The following is a 12,316-nucleotide window of genomic DNA, read 5'->3' on the forward strand; positions in this document are numbered from 1 at the left end:
ATTATCTTGTCTTTATTTGGGAAGTCATCAAACAGTTCATTGGCCACATCAAGCATGAATGTTTTGGCATCCTCGCCATCTGTGAATGACTTTCCATTCCTTACTATTGCCAAAGCCCCCGCAAAGCTAGCGGAATTCCCGTCACCTTGCTTGGTCCACACACGTAGTTGCTGCTGACTCGTCTGCACTCTCCGCTGTAGCTCCTCGCATGCCCTTCTCCTGCTGTCCCCCGCTGGATATTTCGATGCAAATGAAGCATGGTGCGTATCGAAGTGCCGCTTTATATTTGACCGTTTCATCGATGCAATTTTATCATTGCATATTAGACATACCGCAGATCCTGCTCTCTCCACAAATGCAAATTCCTCTGTCCACGCAGCCTGGAATGCACGGTAATCATCGTCTTTTTTTCTTTTCGCCATCTTTTCCGTTACAAGGGTTGAAGCGGATAAACTAGTTGGCTATCTGATAAAATTGATTTCTTCACCTTTACAATGACCCGGAAATGCTCGCGAGCCATTGGTTCCCGACCCGACCCACGGGTGACCCGTGAAATGTATCTTCAAAACTAATTTCTGTTTACTTTAAAATGACACAGTATTATTAAGAAATATCACAAGTATTTTAAAATCAGTTCCAAACTGATTTTTTTGAAAAAAAAATAATTTTCAACTCAAAATTGTCTGGGAGCCATATGCCGTCACCGGAAGAGCCATATATGGCTCGCGAGCCATAGGTTCCCGACCGCTGGACTATAGCCAGCAGTCGTCTTTATCTCGATGTTGAAGTTCTCTGCCATGTCTCTTATTTCCTCGTTGTTGAACTCGCCACCGTTGTCGCTGAAGAGACGCTCCGGTGGACCATGGACACTGATCCAGGAATGTCCAAAGCATTTCACTATCACACTTGGTTTCTTTGAGGTCACAATGCCACCCGCACTGAAGCGTGTGAAGTGATCGATAATGTGCAGGTACCACACATTCGGTTCTAGCTCATGTAAATCTACTGCCACAGTCTCATTGTATCGGGAGGCCATGGGCAGACCCAACAGCAAGCTTGGGCTTAGGCTTAGGCTTGCTGTACTTAAGACAAATCTCACATTTTCCTACTATCTCCTCTAGAATAGCAGTGCTCTCGTTATCAGAGTTTCCAGCATTTATCAGCAGCTTCTTCAGTTTGTCAACTGATGCATGTCCGAATTGCTTGTGAAGTTTCAGTAAAGCTTTGTGTTTTTGTTCCTTAGTCATATTCTCTGTGATGGCCAGGACCACATTCTCATATGTATCGCATGGTGACTCATTATCCATTATGTTCAGACAGTAGTGTCCTAAGGAGGTCATCTTCAGAGCTATCGGTTGCCGAAACATTATTGCTGTATCGTTCTCCAAGTTCAGCACAGCTCCTGCTCTCTTTAGCGACGTTTTACTCAGCAGTAAAGGGATGTCAGATGGGACCACTTCTGTGTCTACAGCATTTTGTTTCTCCTATCTTGGCTGGTATCTTGACCTTTTTTGTCGAATGTACAACTCGCCCATCCCCAAACTTGAAAGGCTTGCTACTCTCTGTGTTAACTATTTTCTGTACTTCTTTCTCATTTAGTCCCCCTACATAGTTATTCAGCCATTTTTCACCACAGACAGTCCTTGTGCATGCCGTGTCAATGACAGCTGATCCCAGAGCCTCAACCATGAATATTTCCGTATCCGATTCCTTAGAAAACAGCGTTATATTACACTCATCAGGTTCTTCTGTGCATTTATTTTCTTCTGTTATCTTTACGTGTTCTTTCTTATGTGGGCAATCTTTCACCCAGTGGAATGTGCTTTGACAAATCCCACACTTTGTTCGTCTTCCGTACTTATCAAGTGGATTTGTGCCTGCGAGTGGTCCTCTAGCTTGCACACTTTGGGTTCGTGGGTGCGGTTTTCTTTGATCTGTGTAGTAGGCTGCATCCTGACTCACGTTAATGGCTCCCGCCTTCTGCTCATGTTTTTCTCCGAATATGCGTTTCAGTGCTGACTTCATATAATCAAAAGTGTGTTTACCACATGCAGTCAATGCCAGTTGCTTGTCTTTCACATCAAGACTTGCTGTATCCAGTAGTTTAAACGCCAAAACAGCGTCGGGCAGAACCATCTCGAATTTACGGATCCTGTTGTATTTCTGTTCAAAATCAACAATAAAGTCCACCATCGAGACGCCATTTTCCCTCGATATTCGATCAAACTCAGAATAGGCTTCGTAAGCCCGGTCCTTCTCTTCTCTCAAAAAAATCTTGTCAAGTTCCCCAATCAAAGTGGTCATTCCATCATCCTTATTTAGATCATCCACATTTATTCCTAAAGCAGTATCCCTCGCTCTACCTGTCAACGATAGAGCCACAGCCAACGCTTGCTTTTTCTTGTCCAAGTTCGTCACCCGTCTCCATATTTCCACTTAATTTTTCCAGTTTTCATACGGCTTCTTTTCGTCAAATCCAGGAGGCTGTCTGAAGTCATTCGAGGCAACCATCCTCTGCTACCAATGTTAGTTTCAAATAAGACAACTGTACTTATTTAACTGAACTTTATTTGCGCTCTCAACAGCAAGTGGCCTCAGCCTACCAAACATTTCAACAAGTGCCTTTCACTAGCAGCGCGCCTTCCTCCTAACAGGAGGGTTACCGTAAAGACTGCTGGAGAAGTGACTAACGAAACAGGCTACCGTATTAACTGTATTATAGGCACCAACAAAAGTTAACTTATCAAACTTAACACAAAGTGCATAAACACTTTTGCATGCTTCTCATTCCAGTATGTGGTACCCACAGCGGCTCCTTTTTTTTTCTCATCCTACTACTACTACTTTCGGCTGCTCCCGTTAGGGGTCGCCACAGCAGATCATCCGTTTCCATTTCTTCCTGTCTTCTGCGTCTTCCTCTGTCACACCAGCCACCTGCATGTCTTCCCTCACCACATCCATAAACCTCCTCTTTGGCCTTCCTCTTCTCCTCTTCCCTGGCAGCTCCATATTCAGCATCCTTCTCCCAATATACTCAGCATCTCTCCTCCACACATGTCCAAGCCATCTCAATCTTGCCTCTCTTGCTTTGTCTCCAAACCGTCCAACCTGAGCGGTCCCTCTAATATAATCGTTCCTAATCCTGTCCTTCTTCGTTACTCCCAGTGAAAATCTTAGCATCTTCAACTCTGCCACCTCCAGCTCCGCCTCCTGTCTTTTCGTCAGTGCCAATGTCTCCAAACCATATAACATAGCTGGTCTCACAACCATCTTGTAAACTTTCCCTTTAACTCTTGCTGGTACCCTTCTGTCGCAAATCACTCCTGACACTCTTCTCCACCCACTCCAACCTGCCTGCACTCTCTTTTTCACCTCTCTACTGCACTCCCCGTTACTTTGGACAGTTGACCCCAAGTATTTAAACTCAGATGTCTTTGTCACCTCCACTCCTTGCATCCTGACCATTCCACTGTCCTCTCTCTCATTCACGCATAGGTATTCCGTCTTGCTCCTACTGACTTTCATTCCTCTTCTCTCCAGTGCATACCTCCACCTCTCCAGGCTCTCCTCAACCTGCACCCTACTCTCACTACAGATCACAATGTCATCCGCGAACATCATCGTCCATGGAGACTCCTGCCTGATCTTGTCCGTCAACCTGTCCATCACCATTGCAAACAAGAAAGGGCTAAGAGCCGATCCTTGATGTAATCCCACCTCCACCTTGAACCCATCCGTCATTCCAACCGCACACCTCACCATTGTCACACTTCCCTCATACGTATCCTGCACCACTCCTACATACTTCTCTGCAACTCCTGACTTCCTCATACAATACCACACCTCCTCTCTCGGTACTCTGTCATAAGCTTTCTCTAAATCTACAAAGACACAGTGCAACTCTTTCTGGCCTTCTCTATACTTCTCAATCAACATTCTCAAAGCAAACATCGCATCTGTGGTGCTCTTTCGTGGCATGAAACCATACTGCTGCTCGCTGATCGTCACCTCTCCTCTTAACCTAGCTTCTATTACTCTTTCCCAAATCTTCATGCTGTGGCTGATCAACTTTATACCTCTGTAGTTGTTACAGTTCTGCACATCGCCCTTGTTCTTGAAAATCGGTACCAGTATGCTTCTTCTCCACTCCTCAGGCATCCTCTCACTTTCCAGGATTGTGTTAAACAATCTAGTTAGAAACTCCACTGCCATCTCTCCTAAACATCTCCATGCCTCCACAGGTATGTCATCAGGACCAACTGCCTTTCCATTCTTCATCCTCTTCATAGCTGCCCTCACTTCCTCCTTGCTAATCCGCTGAACTTCCTGATTCACAATCCCTACATCATCCAACCTTCTCTCTCTCTCATTTTCTTCATTCATCAGTCCCTCAAAGTATTCCTTCCACCTTCTTAGCACACTCTCCTCGCTTGTCAGCACATTTCCATCTCTATCCTTGATCGCCCTAACTTGCTGCACATCCTTTGCAGCTTGGTCCCTCTGTCTAGCCAATCGGTACAAGTCCTTTTCTCCTTCCTTAGTGTCTAATCTGTCATACAACTCACCATACGCCTTTTCCTTTGCCTTTGCCACCTCTCTCTTTGCTTTACGCTGCATCTCCTTGTACTCCTGTCTACTTTCTTCATCTCTCTGACTATCCCACTTCTTCTTTGCCAACCTTTTCCTCTGTATAATTTGCTGTACTTCCTCATTCCACCACCAAGTCTCCTTGTCTTCCTTCCTCTGTCCTGATGACACACCAAGTACCTTCCTAGCTGTCTCCCTCACTATTTCTGCAGTGGTTTTCCAGCCATCTGGCAACTCTTCACTACCACCCAGTGCCTGTCTTAACTCCTGCCTGAACTCCACACAACAGTCTTCCTTCTTCAACTTCCACCATTTGATCTTCGGCTGTGTCTTCACTCGCTTCCTCTTCTTGGTCTCCAAAGTCATCCTACAGACCACCATCCGATGCTGCCTGGCTATGCTCTCCCCTGTCACCACCTTGCAGTCTCCAATCCCTTTTAGATGGTGCTTTCTACATAAGATATAGTCCACCTGTGTGCACTTTCCTCCACTCTTGTACGTCACCCTGTGTTCCTCCCTCTTCTTGAAATATGTATTCACCACAGCCATTTCCATCCTTTTCGCAAAATCGACCACCATCTGTCCTTCCACATTTCTCTTCTTGACTCCATACTTTCCCATCACCTCCTCATCACCTCTGTTCCCTTCACCAACATGTCCATTGAAGTCCGCTCCAATCACCACTCTCTCCTCCTTGGGTACCCTCTCCACCATGTCGTCCAACTCATTCCAGAATTCTTCTTTTTCATCCATCTCACACCCAACTTGCGGGGTTTTTTCTCATCCAAACTGCAAAATCAAACATTACATTAATTCACACATTGTGTAATGCTAATAATCAATTAATAATTCAAGAAAATTATGCCATCTGATATAGCTATCTAGTCAGCCACAGTCTTTTGCTGCGTATAACAAGATTGGCGCTGACCAGAGGCGATTCTAGGATCAGAGCTTTTGGGTGCTGAGTATCTAGAGTGCTGGCCGGCCAGGCAAGATAAATTTCACTGTTTTGTACATTTTAACGCAATTTTGGACCATCATTCCCACATTTGTGAAAGAAAAGCATAACACATTTTGGGTAGAGGAAACACTGACTAAACCAACAAATCTAAGAAAAATTATTTAAATGCTGAGCTACAGCAAAGAGGAATGGATTGGAATCATAAAATGAATATATAACATAGAAAAGCGGACTTTATCCCTGAACCTATGTATGGACAAATTTACTAAGTTCTGGAGGAAGACAACTAATTTTGATACAGCAGCTCCTCAACATATACATATACAAATACACATACACATAAACAGTATATATGTATGTTTCTGGAGTAAAACAGCCCCCTATAGTGAGTACCAAAAATACCAAAAATGGACCTTAGTCTTACTTTTGGACTTTTATTTGAAATGCAATGCATAACATGTAAAACACATTAACAGAAATTGACTTTTTCAATGTTTGTCTCTGCCTTTTTCCTTCTTGTCTGTATTATATAATACAAATACATAAATAAATACAAGATGTTTTGCATGAAGGTTTGACGAAGTCGGCTTTCATCTTAGGCTTTCTTTCCAGGGTGCGGCGGGGAGAGGTAAGTCTGCTGAGAGCTTGGTCTCGATTGTTCGGGAGCCGTCGACGAGGGGATCGGAATGGGAGAGGCACCACCCAGCTGTTGGTGTCGTCCATCACCATCTCTCTGTCCATGAACTCCAGGAACAGACGATCTTCGATGGAAAGCCCCACTTTGTCGTCATCAGGGACTGGGGTGTCATGTTTGATGCTGTAAGGAGGAACCTTTCCTTGACCTGGAGACGGTTGGGGCACGGAGTGAGGAGAGACGGCCTTCCGTTTTCGAGCACGCTGGTGCGATAGGAAGTCACAGCTGCTGGCTTGTGGGCTGAACCCAGGCACACGTCCCCTATAACCACCCAACCCAGGTCTAGACGTTGGGCATAGGGGGCGCTGGGAGGACCATTGCGTTGCTCCCTGACTTTGTGGACCTGAAGGATGTGGCGTCCCAGAAGTATCAGGATCTGGGCTTCAGGGTCCAGGCGAGGGATTCTGCGAGCGATGGACTTCAGGTGGCTGTGGTGCTGTGCAGCTTCTGGGGTCGGGATTTCTGACCGATCGTCAGGCATATGGTTGCACTCAATGAGTGTTGGAAGCAGCACACTTGTTTTTTTCCATCCAACGACTCCGCCAAGAACCCTGTGGCTCTTCTTCCAGATGTCTCGGTGACACCTGCACATGTACGCAGGGTGTACAGTGAGTCTGAACCTCTGATTTGGATGAGGTGGAAGAAATCAGACCTCGCCAGAGATCTGTTGCTCTGGTCGTCCAGGACGATGTAGACGTTACTAGCTCTGTCTGGGTGTGCTTTGGCGTATACCTTCACCAGGCAGATTTTGGCACAGGATCTGAGGCTTTGGCCTCTGCCACAAACTTCTGTGCATTTAGAGATGACTGCTGGTGGAGGCGCCTCCTCTTCACTCTCCCCGCCATGCTCTGAGGTGGGGTCCTTGTCTTTTTTGTCCCGTGGAGGAGGTCCAGGGTGGAGCGCCGCTATGTGGTCATCGCTCTCACATTCGCTGCACTTCAAAGTTGCCTTACAGTTCTTCGCCAGGTGAGTTGTGGAGGAGCAACACCTGTAGCAGGCACCAATCTCTTCCAGAAAGGCTTTGCGCTCCTCAAGAGACTTGCTTCGAAAACCCCGACATTTCTTTAGAGGATGGCGCTTCTGATGGATGGGACATTGTTTACCTTTGTCGCCAGGCTTGCTGCTCGAACTGCGTGACTGAGAAGCTGAGCGGTTTGTTGAGACCTCTGTCTTGTGGGTGGAGACATGCCTTTTGGCGTGTCTTGATTCCTTTTCTGATCGCTCATGTTTTGAGGACCCTGTGGAGGACTTGTTGGACGTTTTCGAGGGAGCTGAAGGGAGAGTAAAGCTGGGGTCGTTTCTTCTGTGTGCCTCGCTGCAGATGAAGTCTGCGAAGAAGGTGAATGGGGGGGGGGCGAGAGACATGGTGCTGCTCTTTGTACTGGGAACCCTTAGTTATCCATCTCTCTTGTAGACTGTGTGGCAGCTTCTCAACGATCGGGTTGACACGCCTGGCGGTGTCCAGGTACGAGATCCCCGGCAGGTAGCCCTCACACTTAGCAGAGTCTAACTCCATCAGCAGGTCTCCCAGTTCCCTCAACTTTACGGGGTCTTTCTCAGCGATTTTTGGAAAGTTCTCTATCCTCTCGAAGAGCGCTCTCTCGATCACTTCAGGGGAGCACTCTTCTAGGCGTTCCCAGACATGTTGTAGGCCCACTACAGGGTCGGTGACGTGCACATAGCGAATCCTTGTAACGTGCTCTGAGAACTCTTTTCCTAACGACTTTGTCAAGAGGTCGAGCTCCTCGCTGGCAGTTAAGTTCAGTCCTTCAATGGCGTTGAAGAAAGAGGAGTTCCATGCCCAATAATTTTCTGGGCGCTCGTTGAACTGGATGAGACCGGAATTCACAAGCTCTCGGCGCACCAAGTAGCTCGCAATGTCATTCGTACCAGTCGTGTCATCACGATGTGGCTGCGGTGAGGCTCTGAGAGGAGAGTGGTGCAGCTGAGCAGGAGGAGGCTGAGAAGGGGAGAGCTGAGCAGGATGTTGGTGATGTATGTGGAGTACAAAATGTTCTCCATATGCACTCCGTATGTACTCTGTGGTTTTCCACTTGTCTGTGTGTATGAAACTTCTCATTCACTGCAGACACACATGACCATTGTTCTCATGCGTACCTTCCATGGGGCCACATAGCAACTGTTATTATGCTTGCCTCCCCGTTGCCGCATCCCAGGAACGGCCAGGTTGAGCAAAAGACAAGTGCAACAGGCGTACAGACACTCATGAGGCACAGAACGTGATTAACGTAGATTTTTCCTTCATTCCTTTTTAAGATTACACCTTAGTTGACGCAGGAAACATAGTGTATGACGCGACGGACTGTTCTATAAAAAACCACTATCTCCAGCTCAGAGGCAGAGCATATCCTCACAGACGAACCTCTGTGTGGCCTTATGTCTCTCCATCTGCAGATGCATTAAAGATTCTCTGTTTTCTTTAATATTTGTCCGATGATTATTCTCCCCAGAGGTTCCTGGGGCAAGAGCCCATTAAAAGGATAAAGGAAAATCCACAACAATTTGGTGTCAGAAGCGGGATCTCACGTCGCCCCGCCAGACGGACAACCGGCTGACCGATCATCTCGGGACAAGGACATAGTCACCGATCTCCCAATAACCTCACCAGGTTTGAGAAGAAGAAAGGGAGAGGCGGGTGGTCCGTTTGGTCGGTGTCGCTGAGATCCCTCAGCAAAACCCTGGGAGATTCATCGCACGGGTAAGCAGAATTCTTTAAAGGATAAAATGATCATTTAAAACGCGTACTATTGAAACCAGATGAGGTCGTGCACTGACAATTAAGCGGCTGTTCACCCTCGGTCTCGCACTAATAGAAGTGGTCATTTGGTAGGATTAAGTGAATTTTGAGGGGGAAAAAAGAAAATAAAAGGGAAACAAGTGTTATGGCTCGCCCACCCCGCACCGTGGCCCGCCCACCCCATGCCGGCAGCCAATCGGCTCGTCAGGGCCGGGCTTAGTCATCAGGGCTGGGCTTAAGTTTGGTGGCCTCCCACGTGCCCGTTGTCAGTTCGTGTTGTTACCTCCCCGCAGTAGCGGCGACTCTCCTCTCACGGTCCTTTTCTCTACGAACTCATCCCAGCCCTTGGTTCATGTTTTTCCCTTGCAAGGTTTCCCCGTGGAAGTATCCTGCCTTGTTCCCGTTTGGATTACCCGCGAGTTTTTTCCCCCCTTGGACTTTCCGTTTTTTCCTTGTCGCTCATTGCCTTCCTATGTTTGAATAAAGTACGCCAGTTTTCGGCTAACCCCATCTCTGTCTGGTGTCGTGCACTTGGGGTCTCCCATAAACTCTAACACACATGCTATTTTCATGAATTCCAGGTTCGTATCAGGCGCACCTGTTACCTATAGCATGCTATTCCCTGTAATTAAAACAAATATGTATCCCCCATAGACAAAGAAATGACCTGGATGATGCGATACCATGGCAATATTACCTGCAACTCACGGTTGTAGGTAATATTAATGTAACTAGTTATCGAAAAGAATACCGATGTTGGTTTTACTGAGCGGTTAATTGCTAAATGGTATAGCCTATACAGAATTTGGCGGACAAATGCTAACTAAGTCATGACAAAATAGCAGCCGAGAGAAGAAGAAGAAAAGTTGATGCTAGAATTGATCGGCCAGATGGAGGGGGGAGGGACCTCCGCTGCGCGCTCTGCTGTGATTCGTTGTTTTGTCATCAAATGCTCACAGCGAATCAACCAGTCACAGCAGCGTGTAGTTTATGGCAGCTTTTTCAACATGGAGGAGGACTTCAGCTTATCTGTTTGCAATCGCGCGAAATTCCGCGAATCAAATCTTTAAATATTCGGTCTGAACGTCAAGAAATGCGGTTACAACATCAGCGTGTCACAAAACATACATTTGTTTAACCATTTCGATAAAACTGCACTCGCGCGAATCAAATATTTAAATATTCAGCTGTTGGGCGTTAGGGCTTACCAACCATATGTATATATTTTGTTGTAGATCTTGGTCTTAAATTCCGATCCAAGTGGCATTAAAAAGGTCTTATAAAGTCTTGAAATTAACTTAGTGAAACCTGCAGATACCCTGTTCTTAGGCATGGCTTCCTACTGTGTCGCTTGTTCGTTCCGGCATTTGCAACCTTTGACAAACCCCTTCGGGCCCTCATTGACTCTCATGCACCCGCCTCACAGGTCCTCTTGTGGACCCCAGAGGCAACTAAAGCCTTTGAGGGACTGAAAGTCCAGCTCCAAATCGCACCAACTCTTGGCTATCCGGAGCCCGCTCAAGCATTCACTCAAACTGTGGATGAGCGCAACGGCTGCATGATCTCCGTCCTCTTGCAGTCAGTCTCATGGGGGACTGCAAGCTGCGCCCTGTGGCTTACTTCTCCGCCAAACTTGACCCGGTAGCGGCTGGCTTGCCTCGCTGCCTTCGAGCCGTCGCTGCTGCTGAAAAGGCTGTGATGGCCTCGCGAGACATCGTGGGGTACTCCGACGTTACTCTCCTGGTTCCCCATGCGGTCCCGCTCCTCCTACTTGAACAGAAAAGGTCACAGCTGTCCGCAGCCCGGTGGCTACGTTACAACACTGTGCTCCTTGACATGCCCACCATCACTGTCAAACGTTGCACTGTCCTTAACCCCGCCACCCTTCTTCCCTCACCAGACGATGGTGAACCACACGACTGCGTTGCAGCTGTCTCTGCTGTTTGTTCACCTCAGCCTGATCTCAGCTCCACTCCTCTTGCCAACCCTGACGTTGTCCTTTTTGTGGATGGGTCGGCTTCCCGCTGTCTTACCACCGGCCAATGTCAGGTTGGTTGGGTCGTTTGCTCTGCCTCCGCTTGCCTTAATTGCAGCTCGTTGCCCTCTCACCTCTCTGCACAGGCTGCTGAACTCACGGCCCTCTCTGCGGCCTGCGAGCTGGCAGCTGGCTGGTCTGTCACCATCTACACGGATTCACGCTACGCTTTCGGCGTGGACTTTGGTGCTCTCTGGCAACAGAGACAGTTTCTTACGTCTTCTGGTACTTATGTACATGCGCGTGCGACAAAGACACTCCAGAGCAGGGCTTAGTCCTTTTGAGATTGTCATGGGACGGCCTCCGACCATGGGAACGGGCCCTGCGCCGGGAGCTCTTCCCCAAACCGCTCTTTACGAGCATGCTATGCTACAGCACTGCTGTAATCTCTCCTCTGCTCTCTCCCAAGTCTCCCAAACAGGTGGCAGCTGCTCTCCCCACCCCAGCTGAGAAGGTTCTCCATTCCTACCTCCCCGGCGACTGGGTCGTCATCCGGTGTTTCCGGAGAAAGACCTGGCGATCCAACAGATGGGCGGGTCCATTTTCCCGGGACAACGGCATGGTTAGGGAACGTCTGTCCCGGGGGAAAGCACACACCCACCGGAGGTGGTGTCATATTTCCCAGTGACGTATTTAGAGGCGGAGCTGTGGTTCACTCTCTCTTTTTACGACGGACTCCGACAAAGAGGGACGTCGCCCCCTGCTCGGTGAGTTGGACTAGTGTAAAGCTATTTGTAACCCCTTTTTCACTGGCGGGCAACGCCAAGCACATTTAAACAAGACAAAAGCCTAATGCTACCAGTTACTAAAGTGTTACAATACAAATCAATAGCGCAACAGCATCCTGAGTTCTCAGCGGTGGAATGGTGAGCTGGCTGAACCTCCTGTGTACTAGTAGGCTAGTGTCACTAATGACAATATTAGTGATAATTGATAATAGAAATAATTAACCAAGATAATAATCAATTTAGTAGCGCGGTGCCTCCACTGTGAAAGTACTACACTTAGCTAAGGCTGGTGAATGGTATATCTTCCCAGAATGAAACAAACATGTGGTCAATGCAGATCTTATAACTCTGCTGTGTACTGAATTACTGTACAAGCTTATTACCAGCACTCTATAAGTAACCTAGGCTTTGCATATGCGGAAAATGAGCTGCCAATACACCCGAAATATAATTAATAATAATAGGATTTATTTGATAATAATGAGAGAGAGAGAGAGAGAGAGAGAGAGAGAGTACCACACGAGTGTAGTATTGCTGATTAAATAAACATTAA

Source organism: Lampris incognitus, unplaced genomic scaffold (genome assembly GCF_029633865.1).
Source record: "Lampris incognitus isolate fLamInc1 unplaced genomic scaffold, fLamInc1.hap2 scaffold_98, whole genome shotgun sequence".
NCBI classification, from domain to species: domain Eukaryota; kingdom Metazoa; phylum Chordata; class Actinopteri; order Lampriformes; family Lampridae; genus Lampris; species Lampris incognitus.